The sequence below is a fragment of the Benincasa hispida genome, chromosome 5 (genome assembly GCF_027475165.1).
Source record: "Benincasa hispida cultivar pf3 chromosome 5, pf3_genome.v1.1, whole genome shotgun sequence".
In the NCBI taxonomy this organism is placed as follows: domain Eukaryota; kingdom Viridiplantae; phylum Streptophyta; class Magnoliopsida; order Cucurbitales; family Cucurbitaceae; genus Benincasa; species Benincasa hispida.
In genome coordinates, this window is record NC_143482.1 from 4,782,006 (window position 1) to 4,799,397 (window position 17,392).

The 17,392-nt window shown below is 27.4% G+C and overlaps 1 pseudogene across 1 annotated transcript; it reads right to left on the bottom strand.

The window, feature by feature from the left end:
• Positions 1–3,848: 3,848 nt before the first annotated feature.
• Positions 3,849–4,930, bottom strand: LOC120078188 (ethylene-response factor C3 pseudogene; annotated as a pseudogene). Its single transcript, XR_016529487.1, has one exon. The product of XR_016529487.1 is annotated as an ethylene-response factor C3 pseudogene (transcript).
• Positions 4,931–17,392: the final 12,462 nt, after the last annotated feature.

The following is a 17,392-nucleotide window of genomic DNA, read 5'->3' on the forward strand; positions in this document are numbered from 1 at the left end:
TGTTAAATTTTCTGTTTTTTAAAACTTATATATGTTTGTTTCCTCCCAAATTTTTAATTATAGTTTCCATCTTTGTTGAAGAAATACTTGAATTCTTAATCAAATTCTAAAATAAAAATATGTTTTTGAAAACAAATTTTTCTTTCAAAATTTGACTTGGTTTTTTAAAACACCAGCAGAAAGTGGATAACAAAACAAAGAAACTTAGATGTGGAATTAGGGTGTGTGAAATACATTTTCAAGTGTTTAATTTAAAAAATAAGTCATTTTGGAAGAACTCGAAGTGTTTGGCAACCACACAAAATCAATTTTTATCATAAGGGTTTAAATTAAAAATGACTTTTTTGAAAAATATTTTTTCTTAAATCAATCCAAAAGGGCCCTTTAGTGTTTATAAGCTTTATTTTCATATACGAAATTAAAAGTTTAAACTCTATTTGGTAATCATTTTATTTCTTATTTTTTTATTTTTGAAAATTAAGTCTATAGACACTACTTCCACCTCTAAATTTCTGCCTTTTTTATCTACTTTTTACCAATGGTTTAAAAAAACCAAACCAAATCTTGAAAACTAAAAAAAACTAGGACCATGTTTAATAACCATTTGGTTTTTTATTTAAAATCATTGTAAAAAAAATGAGAGGAAATAGGCTTAATTTTCAATTATAAAAATTTTTAAAAAAATGAAATGGTTATCAAACAAGCCTTAATGACCTGTTAAACATTTTTTTCAAAGCAAACTAAACTTGTACTTTTAACGTAATTACATGAACAATTTGAAGATTCAGTAATATATATATATATATATATATATATATATATATATGGACAATTAACAATTGAAATTTTATGATGAAATGAGATGTCTACAACAAAAAAGGAAGAGTGGTTTTATTGATTATGAGATGCTTTTGAAAGAAGGGAAGAGACAAAAGAGTGGGACATACAATGAAATGAATACCACATTATTGGAGAAAATGAACAATGACATATAGACCAAGTTGACACCAAAACCAACCTTACATGCCTTGTATTATTATATTTTTTTATCATTACTTTTATTTCACTTTTTCAGCATGAAAATTTTAAGTTCTTTTTAATTATCATTGAATCAATGTTTTTTTCTTCATTGTCTCAAGTACACTTCAAAATCCCAAAACACTTTAAAATTATATTTGATTATGGATTTATTTAACTTTGTCTCCTAAATACCATTACAAAACAATAACACACCTGTAAGAACAACAGGGTCATATGTTTCTTTTGTTAATTAGTTAAATGAAATGTATTTTATTATCAACTTTTTGCTACCTAATACTTTTTAAAATATTAATTAGTTAGTTTTCTTTTTTAATGATAATTTTTATTGATAGTTTTAGAAATGTTTTGTTAAATAAATTAAATGAGGGCTATTGTAATGAAATGCCATAGAAAACAAATGAAAACTTGTGTAGACAATTATGAGTTTAATCCAAAGTTTCAAATATTTAATTTTTTATCTTATATAACAAATTCTCTTCCTTAAATTTTGTGTTTTATAAATCTCTTACGTATTCAAAATTTTTAAAGCTCTGTTTGGTAACAAGTTGATTTTTTGTTTTTGGTTTTTAAAAATCAAACCTATAAATACTCTTTCCACCTATAAATTTATTGTTTATTTATTTATTTTTTATCAATATTTTCAAAAACTAAGCCAAGTCTTAGAAACTTGAAAATAAATTTTTAAAAACTTGTTTTTGTTTTTAGAAGTTGGCTAAGAATTCTACTATTTTACTTAATAAAAATGTAAAACATTGTAAAAAATGAGAGAAAATATGAAGGTGACTTATCAATATAATATAGAAGATTTCTAGAAAGTCTCGCATCATAAATGTATTTCACTCACGGGATGCTAAAGATACTCTTGAAATACCTTTAGGGCGACATTTGACGAAGGATGATGTGTTTTGGGTTTCCGATAAAAGAGATGCTTTCTATTAGGAGTGTCTATCATTTGAGGATTACCTTGACGGCAACGGCTAGGTGCTGGAAGGATCTTTGACAATGGAGGACCAAACCTAAAGTTAAAATTATCTGCTGGAGAATCTTCCATGACTTGATCCCAACTTCTGAGAATCCTTATGCAAAAAGGATTTATACTAATTCATTGTGTTATTTTTGCAGGACTAGTTCAAGACAATGAGTCGTGCTTTAAGAGTGTAAGTTTTCGAGAAAAATTTGGTGTTTATTCTTTCCTTCCTATGTTGCTTCTTTTGATTTTGGTTGGAGTTGGTGATCATCGATGTATTATTGGGAGTGTTTGAGGGTGTCGTATTTAAGGTTGAAACGGGAAAAAGCTTTAGATCCTCTAGAGTTTGTGGAACCTGAACAACGAGATTTGATGCGAAAAGGGGACTCTTGATCTAAATTTTTTCTTGTTGAGGATTGAGTCTCTTCTGTTGGAGGTTGGTGAGACAAAGGTTTTGTTGAGAGAGTTGGGTTCTTCGACAAACGTCTCTTTCTCCTTGCCTAATATCTCCTGTTGGTCCTCACCTTCTACTGACAACTAGAGATTGAATGTGGATGTCGTTTGTCAGATGCAAAAGGTATGGCTTAGGTTGGGCTAGGGTGAATCATTCAGGATCACTCTAGATGTGCTGTTATGAGTGGGTGCAAGTTTATTTTGCAAGGTGGGAATGTGGGTTTGCTCAAAGTTGAAGCTATAAGGGAAGACGTTAAAGCGGTTGAGTTAGAGTGGGTGAGTAGTAATCCCCTACTTGAGGTCAAGTCAGATGCATTGGAAGTTATAAAGTTGCTCACAAGAAAGGAGGTTTATATTGCTGAGATTGAGATTATTATTGAGGACATTCCTTTTATTAAAGATATTGTTGATATTATACACTTTTGTTATGCTCCATGAGAAGAGGCTTTTCCAAATTGTATTCGCCCTCTCCTTCAAGATGAGGTGGTGATGGTATAATGGTTGGTCTAATCTGTCGTGGTTTTGTCTAAAAAATCTAAATGGTTACCAAACGAGACCTAGAAAATAATTTCTCTATGTGGCATAAAATTAAACTTTATTCAACAAAACAAGAAAAAAAGAATTTGTGGACTATATGTTGGACTAAGTATAACCTCTATTGAGATGGAACTACAAATACAGAGATGAATTTAATTAACAAAAGGGCAAAAGAAATAATTGATTGGCCTAGTTAGGCTAGGTTTCAACCTTAATACTATAATTCGATTCGATTTAACCAAAAAAAAAGGTTATCTACATAGTTAGACTAAACATCAACCTCTATTCGGACAAAAGTCTCCATTGTACCCAAAAATAAAAAGAAATTAAACAATTTTTTTAAAAAAAAATAGTTGACCATATCGGACTAGGTTTCACCCTCTATTGAGCTCTATCAAGATCGAAGCATAGACAAAGCTTGATTTAGCCAAAAAAAGCGAAAGAAATATGTGGGAAAAAAAAATCTAATAGGAGTCAAATTAAACATGCCGTAAATTGATCAACCTATTAGATATAAATTTCAAAACTTACATATATACTCGATATTTTTTAAATTTTAAAGACCATGTAATTACAAAATTGAAAGTTCAACGAAATTTAAAATCTGTGCTATTTGGTCTTTAAACTTTTAAAATTACACATTTAATCTCTTTTAACAATTCTTTTAATTCCTTATTTTATTAAAACACAAAATTAAACTTAAGTTCAATTTGACATAAAATCTAAATTTATCTAATAATATGTTAAGTAACATAAACAAAATTAAAACTTTACAAAGTTTATAGACTGTACTTATAATATAATATTTTTATTATTATTATTACTATTCATATCTTAAAAGAAATGCAAAGAACAAACAAACAAGAAAATTATATTAAAATTACATTATTGACAAATAAAAATTTGATGGTCTAAGACCATTCTACTTACTATCATCAACAACCTCACTTTACTCTTTAATTTACTTTATATCCCTAAAATCTTTTACTTTCACAAGTAATTGAAAATAACTGGAAAAAAAATGAAAGGGATATATTTACATTTTCTTTTTCTCTATTGTGAAGCTCACAAATCCATGAAAAATAAAAATATTCAAAAAAAATTAAAAAGGATTTAAACTCTCACATGAACTTAGCATCAAAAGTTCTTCCAAATACTCTGTTCCCAAATCTTCCAAAATCACCACATTGTTCTTTTTCTTCATCTTCTTCTTCTCCACCGCCGCCGTTGCCGCTGACGACTTCCTTCTCATTGAGTGTTTCCTCTTCAAAGCCACCACCGGCGAACACCCTTCTTCCAATTGATACTTAATATCCTGCAATGATTCCCTCACCATTTCCACCGGGAAATTCAGCACCGCCATTGCTCCTCTCATCGAAAATGCCGCTTGATCGTAAGCTAAAGCAGCAGCTTCAGCGCTATCAAAAGTTCCAAGCCAAACCCTAACTCCATGTCTCGTCGAATCCCTAATCTCTGCCGCGTATTTCCCCCATGGCCGCCGTCTCACTCCTCTGTAACTCTTCTCCGTCGTCTTCCTATGTTTCTCCTCCTCAAAATCAATCGAATTCACTTCGATTTCTTCTTTCACTACGATTTTCGATTCCGATTCTGATGTTTGATTCCCGATAAATTCTTCCTGTAGTGAGATTGAGAAAAATTCATTCCATGAGAACGATGATTCAGTTGATCCGAATGAAGTTTCCGGTGAGAAATCGGAATCGATGAACGAAAAGTAAGAGGATTCCATTTGAAATTTGACCGGAAATTCAATTTTCACGGTGGTTCGTTTTGGATTAGTAAGAAACTCTGTTTTCTTTCTGTTTTTCTCTGCTTAGAACAAATTTGAATATTTAGCCCTATATATAGCAACCGAATAAATGAAGAATTCCGATCCATGGGCGGATTTATCAATATTTTAAAATTGAGGGAATGAAAAACAAATAGCTTTATAATATAATGTTTAAATATATATTTTAACAACTCAGCCAAAAAAAATAATGATAAAATTAAAATACCAGTAGCACGAGCAAGGGTAACTGGGTCACGTGCTCAAAAAACGCCACAGACCCGGCGGCGCGTGGGACCCATTTTCGATATTTTAAAAAAGAAATTAAGTATCCTAATCATCAATTTAACGGAATAGTTTGTGAATTTTACCGTCTACGTGGCAGTACCCGTCATCGAGATATTTTATTAAAAAAAATTCTATTACTACTATTTCCAAATATTTTCATGCTTAGGTAATAATGACATTTCAGAATAATGTCACATCTATAAAATAATTTAATAAATTATTTGTTAACTGTAGATACTACTGTAATACTAGAAGTTTTCTTTATATATTGAGAGATTATTATAATTATGTGTAAAAAAAAAATTATATTATTAGAGTATAAGTACTACTCGCATTAATTGATTGTCACGTCAATATCGTTTGATAATTACGTGGAATTCAATAATATTAAGTATTTTAATGAAAGATAAAATCATAGTGTGAACCTAGAGAGTATTTATTACTGGAGTACTACAAATTTTCACGTTATTGACTTACAGGCTGGACATGGCACAAGTATATTAATTTAATAGTTATAGATCACAGAAGATAAATTAATTAATTAAATACTTGTCTTATTTAATATCAAGTTGATTTAAAGAAGGAATCTAATCAACAAACTTATTCTAACTAAAATTACGATTATTATAAGTTAATTGAGGAATAAACATTTTTGTTTTTAAGTATTTCAATTAAAAATTAATCATTGATCAATTTTTACGTAATTATATATATATATATAAAAAACATAATAAAGAATGAAAAGTGTTGAACTTTTTGAAAACGCATCATGAGATCAACCAATACACATTAAATGATTATGTTTAGATCCTCCATTTAATGGTTAATATTTGAATTAATTTTTCCTTTACTTTTTTTTAATAATATTATTTATGGTGTTCCACTTGTCCATAATCAAGATATGGTACTCCAAAAAATTATGCAATTACTCTACGTGGCATTCTCATCTAGATATATCTTCCATCAAACATTATTTTCTATAAAAATAAAAAAAATAACATCATTTTCTCACAACTAAATTAGCTTTAAAATTAAAAATAACATGATAAAAAGTAAAAAAATAATTTCAACATAGTTCAATGGGTCAAATTATGACTAAAGAATTAGTAGTACGGAATCTATCATCTCATTTTTTTTTTTTTTGACTAAAAAGCTAAGTTAACTTAATGTGTTGAACAAATAAATTGTGTTTAGCTTAAAAAAAATTAGTCATAATCTATTTCAAATTTCTTTACGAGAATTTTATCCTTATCACCATTTTTCAATCAAATAACTATACTATTTAATATGTAATCATAATTAATCTATCAAATTGAATGATTTAAAACACTCTTTTCAATCTTCGACTAGATGTTTATTAAAAAAATTTGTTATTTTCACTCTCTTTTATCATTATTATCAATTTGATCATTATTAGAGTATTATTTCTAATATCAAAATAATATTAGTTATTTTTTAAAAATAAATATAATTATAGTTCAACTAGTAAAAATACATATGTCATCAATTAAACTGTCTAAAGTTTGAATCTTTTGTTCATATATATCGTTGAACTCAAAATTATAATAATAATAAAATGATGTTTATTGTAGACCATTGAAATTTTGAAACCTTGGGGTTCTTGTTGTGTTGTTAGATATATAATTTAGTCTCTATATATATATATATTTTTGGTCTAAAATGCTTGATTTTTGGAAGTTGATGGCGATAGATACAAAATGTTTTAGTTAAGAAAATTTTTCCCCATTTAAATAGCTGATAGAAATTATTATTTCAATTTTTTTATGATGGGGAAAGAATCCAAAAAACATGCTAGTTGAACTAGATTGACTGACATTTAATACTTGTATCATATAAGATTTCTATAATAGAGATTATACGAAGATAATCTTTTCTTTTCATTTTCACACCTACATTATTAATACATGTCTATTTTGTCCTTTGTTGATGGAACATGGTTGTTTGAAAGTATGTGTCTTTTAAGTATTATTTTGCATTTCATTGATTGGACATGATTGTCCGAATGTAAATGTCTTTTAAGTCCAATAAGTGCACTTGATGTTGATGGGACGTGCTTGTTCGAGTGGAGGTGTCACACATCGAATCGATTCATCCATTTGTGTATGTGTACAATCCATGTATAAACTTGTAAAATTTATATAAAAATTTGAAAGACCATAAAATTTGAAAAAACTACCAAAAGTGTCTATATAAAAACATGCAAATTAAATTACTTGGAGGGATTAATTCATTTGATGCATTTTCGCATATTGTTTTCTTGAACCTCTCCCCTTTGATGTCTAGCTTCATTTTTGCTTAATTTAAGAACTATAACACGTGTGCGTTATTATGGAGTATCAAAATTCTTTGGTGGTATTATATATTGATCCATTATTGTTACATTCTTTAAAATGTTTTCAAAATTTTTTGAAGTTCACTAGAATGCAAGAAAATTTAAAAAGTTCTTCACAAAGTACGTTCTTTAACTTCCCTACTTAAATTCTATATATTTTTTTAATCAATTTCTATAACTTAATACGGTTAGATACCCCTGGCAAAATTCCTATTTATTGAATCTCATCTTGAGTCTTTTTAATTATATTTGAAGTTCATCAAAATGCAAGTAAAATTAAAAAGTTCTTCACAAAGTACGCTCTTTAACTTCCCTCAAATTCTATATGTTTTTTTTATCAATTTCTGTAACTTAATATGGTTATATACCCCTGATAAAAAATTATCTATTATGTATCCTTCCTATTTATTGAATCTCATCTTGGATCTTCATGAGCATATTTGGAGACTAATATTAGAATATTGGAAAAAAAATTTGTTAGAATATAATAAATTAGTCTAAATTTTGATGATATATGCTATAAAAAAAAAAGTTAATAAGAGAATGACATGAAAACAAAAGTTTTAGAAAGACAAATATTTAGTAAAAATAGGAGAAAATATTTAGGGAGATACAAATAGAGAAGAGAACAATTTTAGAGAGAAAATAGGTTAGAATATAATTATATAAAAATTTAATGAAAGAAAATGTTAGGGAGAGTAACAGAAATAATTTGAAATAATAAAAGAATTTGTCAATAAATTTTATAGAGGAAATGTTATAGTGACATGAGACAAAATTTTATGATTTTAAAGGTTTATGATCATAAAAATTGTGTTTAAATATTATTTATTTATTATATGTATAAAATTTTATATAAAAACTAAATACTAGTTTTAAATTTTAAATTAAAATATCAACCTGATTCTACGTGTGTAACACGTATTAATTACTAGTATATATAAAAGGTAATATTAACTTTCCATTAAGAATATAGGAGATGTACTGATTTAGTATTGTTTAGAATAATATTTTGGTTCTATATTTTGGAATTTGTTTATTTTAGTCTCCATATTTTCAAAGGATCAATTTTAGTTCTTATCCTCTACATAAATTTTAAACTTAGTCCCTACTACAAGTTTGTTGTTGATTTTCTTCAAGAACTTTTTGTATCTACTAACATTTTTACTATAGATTTTGGAACATGTTCATATGTTGTATTCTATTGTATAATGATTCTATTATTTAACAAAATTTAATAAACTTAATTTTGAGGGACGAAATTTAAAATCTAATGAAATTATATGGACTAAAATTCCACATTTGAAAATATAGAGATTAAAATTGAACTGAAAATATAGAAACTAAAATTGAACAAACTTCAAAATTTAGGACTAAAATGATATTTTAACCATTAGTATCTTACTACATGTTATGCAGACCAAGGGGAAAAATTATCCCCAAAAGCTTAGCGAGCATTAAATCAGTTCAAGAAGGATAGCTAGAGTCTAAAACAATACATAAGGTCTAAAAGGAGGTCCAGGGAAAGAGGAAGGAATGGATCGGAGCCCATTTCGAGTTCCTCGACCTCAACCTAGGCCGAGGACGAGCCTAGTGAATCAACTAGGAAACTATCAGATTCGCATCACTTGGACTAGTGAAAGAGAAGGGAAAGGGTGAGACCCCATTCTGAGCTTCTTGGTCTCAACCCAAGTCGAGGTTGAGCTTGACTATCAACCCAAAAATTATCCAACTCGCTTCATTCGGTCTAAAAACTCTAAAAAAGATTCTAAAACCTAATCCTAAGGGGATTAGGACATGGGAATTAATAAGACCATGGAGGCTCCTTGAAAGGTAATTAAGTTCATTCTCATCACTAAAATTCTTGCTACAACGTAAAACCTCTTATTAACTTAGGCATTGGAGGCATTGTGGCAAATACCACATCGATATCCGGATTCTTCTTATTTTGTTGGTCACGTCTTTTCATGAATTACAAATTACCATTATTGTCATGTAAAGATTAAGTGTATTTTTTTTTGTAAAAAATTTGGTATCGATACTACACAATATAGATATGAAAGTGCAAAAAGATAAAAACAAAACTACCACCTTTCCTGACCTTTTGTCAACTTAAAAATATACAACAACAAAATATTAGCCAAAATATGATTTGGAAATGTATTTTAGAAAAGGATCACATTAGGCAACTGTTTTTAACTCATGAGATGAAAATCTTATTCAATGAAAATAAAAGGTTGGGGTAAGACAGAAAAGAAATAAAGAAAAGAGAATAAATATATTGAATGGGTTAAATTTAATAGAAATAACAGCGTCAAGTGAATAAGTTATTTGCCTGCATGATATTAAAATTTAAATATTCGTGGATATATCAAATATTATTTCTATTGTATTTTTATATTTCCATGAATTCAATGTCAAAATCGAAATTTTCATTGTCATAGGAAAATCTATGAAATATATCAAATAAGTAATAACATGCAAATTAATATGTTACTAATGTTAGTATAATATAATTATATTAATAAATATTTTTTAACTTATTTAAAATATAAAATGTATATTTATTAACTTAAATACTTTCTTTGAATTTTTTTTCATCTTTTTTTTTAGAAATATTCATCTCGACATTTTAGTGATATTTTCACGTATATTTTTCGTAAAACTAAAATTTTCATATTTTTGTAGACATCTATATCTGGGTTGGTTGTCATGATTATAGTTAAAATTTTTGGTTGAAATCTCGAAATTTCAGTAGGAAAATTTTTGAGTTTTTCTCAATTTCTTAAAATTTTATTTTTTTCTTTTCTTTTTTAGCAATTAGTTGTGCTAGTTCAAAGGATGTGCAAGGGAAGTTTTTTCTACCATAAAAAAAATCTTTATTTTCACAAAACCATACATTTTCATTCAAATATTTTCCATCGATTTTTCGTATCATTTCACTTAAACTTTAATTAATGTAAGTTCTCTAATATTTATCTCATTTTCTTTCATGCTCTATTTACCTGTAGAGATTTCTTTTTATTTTTTTTCCATTATATTGTGATGTTTAATATTATGCTTTTCATATCCCTCTTATATTTAATGTTATGATTTTTCTATTCTTATTATGTCATGTTAGTTTAATGCCATGATTTTGTATCAACTTCATTTTATTAAATGCAAATATTTCATGTCCTTTAATTTTGTAATTAATTTCTAATATTTGATATTATTTTATAACTTTTTTTTTTTTAAATTCCTACTCTCGCTTGACATTTTACCTATTTTACAATATACATCTAATATAAATGTTGTCTTATTTTATAGAAATGATTATTAAAATGATCAATTTATAGTCTAATTCTACCCCAATTAAAGTTTCATTAACTAATTATAATAATTTTCATCAATTTCTATAGAATTTCTCAAAATTTTCATAAAATTGGAATATGGATATTTCGAACTTTAATTATGATATAAACAAATCAAAATAAAAAATAATGAGAAATAAAGAAAAAAGAAAAGTGATATTTTCTTCCTCGACGTACTAGAAAGATTTCAATATTTGAGTCTTTTTTTCTTTTTAATTTAATTTTCCTGTTAGCCGTCAGATATTGTGAACACATTTTAGACAAGGTTTGCTATGAAAAGAGGCTTTGCATCTGGTCTGGTCTCAGTCTATTTCTTTATCTCTCACTCCTTTTTTTTTTTAATATTAAATGTCACTTGTACATATCTTTTATTTTTCCTTTTAACCTTTTCACACATAAAGGTTGAGTTTGGCTTACCAACTTCGTGTTTTGGTTATCTGTTTAACTCATCAACTTTACAATTTAGTATTAAATAATTCAATTTCATCGACTTTAAAAGTGTAAATTATTAAAATTTATAGGGGTGCTAAAAAAAACCTGGCAATCCAATCAATCTGGACAACCCAACTCAAACCATAAGAGTTGGATTAGGTTAGTTTTTTCTGGATAGGGATGGGTAGAAAAAATTGAAAAAAAAAATTTGGATCGGTTCTTGGGTTGAGGAAAAATAGTCTCAGGTTGACCCGACCCCACCCACTCAAAACCTAGGTTTTCTTCCCTTGTTCTCTTATCTTCTCATTCACACCGCAGCCACCTCCCTCATTCAACTTCATGCTCGCTCGCTAAGGTCTCCCTCTTCGTCTAAAATCTCGCCTCTTACAACCTTCGTCTCCCTCTCCGAGAGATCTGTCATTGATTCCTCATCAGACTCCACCTCCCTCATCCCCCAACCGTCGCCTCATTCATCGTCGTCATCCAAGAATGTTGATGAGCCAAGCCCTACTATTTCACTTTCATCCAAGAATGTCGATGACCAACTCCAGCAACAACCACTGTCAACTGGCAACTCTCACCACCTCACTCTTGCAACAATCATCACCAACAACATGCTCTAACAACCACCAGATGCGGCGATCAATTATGGTGACCACCTCCAAGCCAAACTCCAGTGACTACCTTTGGCAGCCCACTAATTTGGCAACTGCTTAAGGCCAATTCTGACAACAATCACTGTCAGTGACTCATCACCTCATTCTAGCAACAACCATCGCTAATGACCACCTCCGATAGCAACTACTTTTGGCGAAGATTACATGTGAAGATCCATTTTGTTGACCATCTTTTGACACCAAACTCTAATAACTACCCTCCAACGGCCAAACTTAGACGACCACCACCGATAACAAACTCCATCGATCATCTTCAATGACTAATTTAGTTTATCATATTCTCGAAAAATAATTAGAAAAAACTTGACCGGAGAAAGTAATTTGAGATTATGATTGACTGATGAAAGTGAACTTAGGTTTAAAAAAGTCCAAGGTAAATCATGCTTTTGATTATATATATATATATATATATATATATATATATATATATATATATATATATGTTTAGGATGAAAGTGAACTTAGGCTCAAATAAGTCACTAATCATTTAGTCAATTGAGTTTAATCTTAACTTGTTCAAGTTTTTTTTTTTTTTTTAAAAAAAGAAGGTAGATCCTCCTATGAATACATTGTTATAATTCCATTGGAAGGTAATTTGAACTGAATATTAATTATATTCTAAACCATAAAAATTGTTGCACTCTATTCTCTGCTTGTTGGCTTGAGTATCGGAGTCTGTATGGTAGGATCACACCACTATGTATTTTCTTTTCGCTTCCCTTTGTTTTGCAGATTACCTGTTGCCCAAAATTTTAAATTATCTTTGAGGAATTTCAAGTGAGTCTTCCTTCTCTAGATTTCCACATCAAGATCAATAATGATATATTTTATATTTTGTACATCAGTGGTATTCTTTATATTAGTGATAAACAAGGGAAAAGATGATCATATTGGCAAATTATTCATGTGTACAACAAATTTGTAAATATAACAATGAATTTTCCTTATAGCTTATAATTTTTTAATAAATTCTTCTGATGAATAAAATTTCTTTTCTTTTTTTTTTTTTAAAGAAAAAGAAGAAATATAAAGGAAGTCTAGAATTGATTGTTTTCACCTAGGATGAAGTATCTTATTAAACTCACTTCTATTGTGAAGGATGTTGGAGGTTCATCTTAAGTAGGGGAAAAGAGACTTAGCTAACAACCATATAGGTCAATGTTCAATGTTGACAAGTTTTGAAGGGATGGTTTAGATGTATATATATATACGTACGTATGTATGTAATTAATTAAATAATAAGAAAAAAAAATTGATCTACTTTTTTTTCTCTCTCTAATTATTGTTACAATCAAGGAGAATCAAAACCCATTTCTATTTTGTGGCAATACTTTTTGTAGATATGAAGTGGCATAAAAGTTTATCAATTTTAGAAAATGGAAAAATTAGAAAAAGAGACAAAATTTTGAATATAGGGTTTACCTATACACTATGAAACAAGTTGCATGAAAATGGGTCCATAGAAATCACCAATTATTGTAATTAATTATAACGCATCCCCAACCACTTGATTAGACTTAATTAGCTACTCTAATACCCTTTTTTTTTACTTTTAATCTCTTTGCTTATATTATTCCAAGTGCCAACGTCTTTTTTCTTTACTAAAATGAACATAGCTCAATCTAACATAAGTTTGTACTATTGATTTTAGAGATTACATTTATTTTGCCTCTACCTTATATTGTTAGTAAAAAAAAATCTTTTTCCCCACTAATCTTAAGATCTTACTACAAAAAAACGATGATAAATAACTACCTAAACAATTCCTAAATTATAGTGTAATTATAATTATACTTTTCAAACTAAATATATTAAAGTTGAAAAACATTGGGTTAAATGGTGATAATAATATAATTTGAGGATTTCATTGTCACAATCCTTACCCTACATAACTTCATGGGGTAGTTTGCTAATTTTGCAACATAAAGCGCTTACAGTGATTTTATAATATTCAAAATTACTTTGAAGCATATTTTAATGGTATTCAAAAATCAATTCTACTTGTATGAGAAACGGGATTAAAGTATAAAATTAAACATTTAAATTGATTTGAATGATAAATATATGTTTCAGAGTGATGAATATGATTTTAGTCAATTCAAAATCACTCTCAAACACATTCTTATCTCAACATGAAAGCTTTCAATTGTGATTAATTATACAACAAAAAAAAAATGTAAATAGTTAGCCATAAAAGAAAAATTTACATTTTTAGTCTTAATACTTTCAGTAATAGATGTATTGTTTGGCTTTAACCTTCAAGAATAAGTTTAAAAAGTCGATAACACTATTTTAAATAAATATATATTTTTTAATATTGATAGAGACTTAAATTATGATTCTAGGTAAGTTTTTGTTTGTTAGCCTATTTTATGAGTAATTTATTAGAATAATGGTGTTGTCATATAGATTTAGATAGGGTAAACAATAGCTAGGGTTTTTGAGTGTCGAGCCACCCAACTAAATCAACAAGTTGCTATATTAGAGACTGATGTAATCACTTCATTCCCAATTATATAGGACCACCATATAATATATTTAACTAAATTTGGCCATGTTCATGAACCCAATTTCCCCATCACTTTTTTTTTTCTTTTGGCATCCCCATTATTCTATTTATATATTCATTTTCGAAAAAAAAATTAAAAAATAAATCCCCACTTTATATATTATATATGAAAATTTGATTTTGCTTGCTATCCTTGCTTCCAAATTTGGTATCTATGAGTTTTAAATTTCTTTTAAATTTTTTTATTAAGTCCTATCCATAGATGTAAAGCTAGCAAGTAGCTTTAACTATATGAAAAAATAATAATAATACTAATAATCTTCTTATTGTTAAGAATGTTATTTTAAATGTCAAACTGTAAAAAATATTTTTAAATATAGCGAAATGTCACATTTATCATAATAGATATTTATTAGTGTCTATCAGTATTTATTAGTGATAGATGATAATAGTCTATCAATATCTATCAGTAATATTTTGCTATATTTATAAATATTTTACTTCATTTTTCTATATTTATAAACAACTTTTATTACTAATTCTTTTTTAAAATAAACAATTTTTTTTCGTTTAAATTGCCCTCGTGTTAAAAACCAATGGAGATGACTTCTTAAGTTCATTGCATCTTACAATGGTTCCATGAATTTACTTTGAAAATTCTTGGCTGCCAAATTTTCTTTTTCCTTCCTTTTTGTTTTTTTTTGTCATTTTATTACTCTATTAATTATTATGAGATTTTCTTCTAGATGAAAAGGGCTAAGATTTGAGCCTTCTCTTTGTCTTCAATCTAAATTTTGGTTTTTTTTTTTTTTTTTTTTGAATTTTTCTCATGCATTTATTTATATGAATTTTATAATATAAATGTTCTTAGCTTCAACACTTAGCTCTAGTGTTGTTTCCTTCTAGAAGGATATGGAAGGGAAGAAAAAAAATTGGTCTTTGTTTTATTTTATTTTAAGTAATTTAGGGTTACTATTTATATAGAATTTTAGAATGTGAGTTTTGGAAGTTATATATTAGAAAAACAATACCCATATTTTATTTTTCTTTAATAATATTAGAAACCCATTAAAATTTATATGGGAAATGTGAACTATTACACATAATTTCTTTCTCTTTTTGAAATAATCATGATTATCTCTTTGAGAGACTTCCAAAGTTCTTTTGATTTGAAAGGGATGGGTTATGAATAGATTCAGGCAATGTTTGAAGAAAGCTTCCAAAGAGGGCTTATTTTATTTGGAAAATTTTATTGAAAAAATTAGTTGAGAATAATATCATTCAGATTGTTTTAGAATTCTCTAATTTTTTAATCCCATATTTTTCACAGGCTTATTGACTTTGCTCAACAAAGTTATGACCTTGATTTATTTTTCTTCTTTTAAGTTCTTTTTTGGTCATATTTCTTTCTTTAATTTGTTAGGCAAGAAGAGGACTTTGGCTGAATGCATTGCATGAAACAAAATAATACTTTAGTGAGAGAGAAAGTGAGATTTCTATATAACCATGAAAAAGTCCCTAAATTTTAGGTTAAGTTTCTATTTAGTCTACAGGTTTCAAAAAGTTACACATTTAGTCTTTAAATTTTGAGTTTGGTTTCAATTTAATCTCTAGATTTCAAAATGTTACAATTTTACCTCTGACATTTAAGTTTTGTTTCGATTTGGTTCCTAGATTTCAAGACTTACACTTTTAATTTCGATTTTTTACTGAATGTCTTAATTTAGGTTAGTAAATTAAAAATCATTAAAAGAATTATAATTCATTAGCTTTCACTATTTTTAAAAATTTTAAAATTTCACTTCAAAATTAATTTTAATTAATTAATATAAATTGACGTCGATGATTAAAAGTGAGTATTCGATGAAAAAATGAGGTTAAAAATGTAAAATTTTAAACCAATGGAGTAGATTGAAACAAAACTCAAATCTCAAGAGTAAAATTATAACATTTTGAAACTCATCGACTAAATTGAAATAAAACTCCAAATTTAAGGACAAAATGTGTAACATTTTAAAATCTAGAGATCAAATAGAAATTAAATCCAAAATGCGGAAATAATAATAAAAAAAGGTATTTTTCCCTATGCAAGAAAAAGAGAGGGAAATATGATGTTCAAAACTTGAGGCTATGATAAGGCATGATTAAATGGGCAGCTAGCCAATGAGGGCCATGAAATAGAGCTAGTATAATGAATGTGACATTTCAAGAAAATGCCATTTGAAAACTATATTACCTTATCCAAAAGGTTTGCTTCAATATTACCATTTTTTATGAGTGTGTATGAACACACACACAAAAAAAAAAGAGAGAGAGAGAGAGGAGAAGTAATGTTTAAAATAGTAAAAAAAAAAACCATTTAATTGTGACTGCATTTAAAAATTAAAATTACTCTAAAACGTGTTTTTAATTATTTAAAATTATTTTAATATTTGATTTTACCTTTTTTAAGATTGGAATTTTCAATCTCGAAGATTAAGGTCCTATTTGAATAATTTTTTTTATTTTTTATTTTGTAAATTAAACTTATTTCAAACTACCTATTTCTTACGATGATTTACATCTTTCTTAAATATAATAATCGAATTCTTAGTCAAATTCTAAAAAAAAAAAAAAAGTTTTTAAAAGTTTTTTTTTTAAAAAAAAAAAATTGGCTGGATTTTTTAAATCATTAATAAAAGATAGATAATAAATAAAGAAATTTAGAGGTAGAAATAGTGTTTATAGACTTAATTTTTAAAAATTAAAAACTAAAAACAGAAGTATTATCAAACCAACCTAAAATTTTTGCTAATATATTTCCAATTCTCTTTTGTTTGTACAAATTAATTAAGAGGAGGTGGGCAAGTTTAATGCTTCTCAAATTAAAGTAGGTTTTGTACAAATAACTTTTGTTTTGCTCCCCAATTAAATTCACTGCATTAACTCAAGACAACAAAAGTAATTTGTTTTTTTATGAGTAATTAATTAGCTATTAAGGTTCATTTTAAAGAGAA